The sequence below is a fragment of the Hyperolius riggenbachi genome, chromosome 11 (assembly GCF_040937935.1).
Source record: "Hyperolius riggenbachi isolate aHypRig1 chromosome 11, aHypRig1.pri, whole genome shotgun sequence".
Classification (NCBI taxonomy): Eukaryota; Metazoa; Chordata; class Amphibia; order Anura; family Hyperoliidae; genus Hyperolius; species Hyperolius riggenbachi.
The window spans coordinates 15,870,884-15,874,744 of NC_090656.1; positions in this window are offsets into that span (position 1 = coordinate 15,870,884).

A 3,861-nucleotide genomic window follows, 5' to 3' on the forward strand; every position below is an offset into this window, starting at 1 on the left:
CAGACTGTACTGCAGCCAAGAATTCCCTGTGGAGCAGGGAATTCAGATTGAACTGCAGCCAGTGGACACCTGAGGAGCAGGGACCATTGACTGGACTGCAAGGGTGATAACTGGTGGAATGAGAGATTATGATTGTACTGCAGCCAGGGATTCCCTGAGGAGCAGGGAATCAGACTGTACTGCAGCTGAGGATTCCCTGAGGAGCAGGGAATCAGACTGTACTGCAGCCAGTGGACCCCTGAGGGGCAAGGACCACTGACTGTGCTGCAAGATGATCTCTTGAGGAGCAGGTGACCATAAGACCGAGCTTGCAGCTAATGAACACCTGAGGAGCAAGTGTCACAGACAGTACAGTAAGGCTGATCACCTGAGGGTTAGGTGACAGCCAGAAAGGTCAGACAAGCCAGGTCAGCAACATACGGACAGATAAAGTACAGAGACGGAAGACTGATTCGGTATCCAGGTACAGGCAGTGTCGGCAACAGTTTAGCAGATAGGCGGAAGTACCGAATCAGTAAGCAGGAGAGTGGTCAGGAAAGCCAGAGGTCATAACAGGTAACCAGTAATATATAACAATCCTAGTCTAGGTGTGGAGTCCTTGGTTCCAACACCTGGGAACTAGACTAACAGGTGAACAGTAGTAATCTCCTAGTCTAGGTGTGGAGTCCTTGGTTCCAACACCTGGGAACTAGACTAACAGGTGAACAGTAGTAATCTCCTAGTCTAGGTGTGGAGTCCTTGGTTCCAACACCTGGGAACTAGACTAACAGATGTACAGTAGCAATATAGCAATATCCTAGTCTAGGTGTGGAGTCCTTGGTTCCAACACCTGGGAACTAGACTAACAGATGGTACACAAGTCTACGATACAATAATGCTTTAAGGCTATCAACGGAATCTGACTAAGTGTGAATTTCCAGCTCCGGCTGGTTCTAACACACTGTAAGATCTGACTAGGGTCTGAGCGCTCACACGTAAGCATTCGCAACAGCAGACAACTTGCAACTGACAGGCAAGTCCTATAAATACTCAGAGCGCTCCACAGCGCCGCCCCAGTCACTCAGCCAATCCGGAGCATAGCTGGAGTCAGCTGATCGGCTTGATCAGCTGACTCCCCTTCTACTAGCATAAAGGTCCTGTCGCCTGACGCGCACGCGCGTAGCTCTTAATCTGTGTGCACTAGAAGGACCAGGCGAACCAGCAGCATGTTGCTGCGCGGCAGAAGCCGCCGGCTGGAACGCGGAGATAGCCACCATGCCGCTTGCCCATGCGGCGGCATCTCCGCTATTCATTACAACAATTTACAATTGTCTCATAATCCTTTGCTTCTCATTGACCATCTCTGACCTATCTTGAGGGTAGGAACACACTAGGCAGATTCGCATACCTTATATACTCACGTATAAGCCTCAGCTTATATGCGAGTCAGTGGAGCAGAACCGATGGTGGAGCAGGTTTTGTTACTGGCAGAGGAGTGTAAGGATTGTGCACTAGTGATCCTAGGACAAGATCCCCGCACTTCGGCCCAATAGTCTGCCTGTCAAGTGACAGGCAGCCTATTGGGCCATTCAAAGTGCGGGGATCTCGTCCTACAAAGTCACTGGACCTGACAGAGCCCAGAGTGGGACAATTGGAGCAGCTGTTTGTTTTGGGGTAGTGCAAGTAAGTTAGTAGTGCATGCTACAGCAGTGAAAATGTTACTTCCGCTGCCACACTAAGCTGCGCTGCTTGAGCAGTGTTGCTTAGTGAATCAACCCCTACTGGTTTTTCTGTGAGCCAGATGTAGCCATCAAAAGTGCCACATCTGGCTCCCAAGCTATAGGTTCCCTACCCCTGCTTTAAAGGGATTGCAGCGCTGCGTAATATGTAAGCACTTTATAAATACAATAATAATAGGGACGATTAATTTCTCACATCTATTGTCCTCAAGGGGTGCATTCTAGAGGTGACATTTTCTAATTCTTAAGATGGCCGATTGTCACAAGGCAAACGTGTGCTTTGTTTGTGGCTCAGGACAGGAGAACTCCCTGCACTGTCTCTGATTTTTGCAGATAATTGAGAGAAGCCGGTTAGGGGACATTCTGGCTGTAAATTCCGGGGTGGGACCCGATGGTTGCCCTGGCAGGGCTGGCTGTTTGTGTTGGCTCAGATCAGCTCTATTGTGTGTCCAGGGACAAAGTTCCCAGTGATTGATCAGTGATAATCACCCAGTTCCTCCTGTGTCACTGGAAAAACTTCTCTAGTGACGGTGACAGAGAGACATGAGATTCTACACGTCCCGCCAGGATTTCTAGAAATGCAACGTCATTACCAGAGATGGTCAGTGACATGCTAATAATTCTCAACTTTATAAGCTTATAATAAAGGACTCTTAAAAATACCATACATTTTGATCAGATTCGACCAAGAGACAAATCTCTCTCTTATCTCTCTCAATGGAATGTATCTGATGTGTGCCACACACTAGGGACAGAATGAAATCTATTAAAATTCGATCGAAATGCAGTGTTGCACCATTCAATCCAATGCAACTCCATAGGCCATCGATCAACTGCCAGTATCCGATCGACCCAGACAATCGAGCAAATCGATCGAAATCAGCCGGAAATCTATTGAGCTGCCGATCGATCATGCTTTCTGCTGCATCGATTTCTAGCCGATTCGATCAAAACGGTCGAATCGGCCGTCGATAGATGGCTAAAATCGACCAGTGTATGGGCCCCTGTATGCTGGGCATACATGGTTCGTTTTATATTATCAATCGAGCCGCTGATGGCTCGATTGATAATATTCAACCTGTCCGATCACCGCGGCGGGTCGATACCACGCTCGATCCCCGCGGGGGGACAATGGTAGAAACGAAAGGCAGATAAGGAAGTGCCCGTGGGGACGGGCGGGGATCAATGCGCGGACAAGCGGTGACGTGTCGGCATCGAGCCGCTGGCTCGATACCGGTGCATAATCTAACCATGTATGCCCAGCATTAGATTATTTTCTGGTCATCATCTCTGGTGCATTGTCTTCTGGTTATCTACTGCTGAGTAAAATAATGCTAGGCAGAAAGATGGTTAGATAATTACCAACATGTTGAAAATCTAATGATTGGTACACACGTTGTGATTTCCCGCTTGATCGGCGGGATCGATCCTGGTCGATTGATCCTGGTCAATCGATTATTTCCGACATGTTTGATCGGGTTTTCGATCGATACAGCCGTCGATTTTGCATGCTTAACATGAGTAAATTGACGATTATATTGATCGAGACCCGATCGAAAATGCTGGAAATAATCGATCGACCAGGATTGAGCTCGGGATCGAGCGGGAAATCACAACGTGTGTACCCAGCATTATGCTGGGAACACACGGTACGATTTTCTGTGCGATAGATGGATCAGATAGATAAAATCCGTCATGTCCGATATTGCTCTCAATAGTTTCCGCGCTCGATTTCTCATAGCGGTAAATGGAAAAAGAGAAGTAAAAAACGAATAAAGATAAGGGAATCGAGCGCAGAATCGAGTACAAAATCGTGCCGAAAAAAAACCGATCGGGTCGCAAAAATCACTCAAAAAAATGTAACGTGTGTACCCAGCATAACAGAAAATCTAACAGGAGGTTGTATGGTGTGTACCTAGCAGAGGGCTTGTTCACACCTAGGGCGTTTTGCATTTTTTTAATCACCTGCAATTTTCAAAATCACAAGGAGCGATTTTTTTTTTTGGGGGGGGGGGGGTGATTTGAAAACTCCCCCATAGCATTGCATTAGCAAGAGCTTTTTCAAATCACTAGCAGCGATTAGAAATCAATTAGAAATCGTTCCTCGTGGGTTTCTGGCCTTAAAGCGCTTCTGCAATGATTC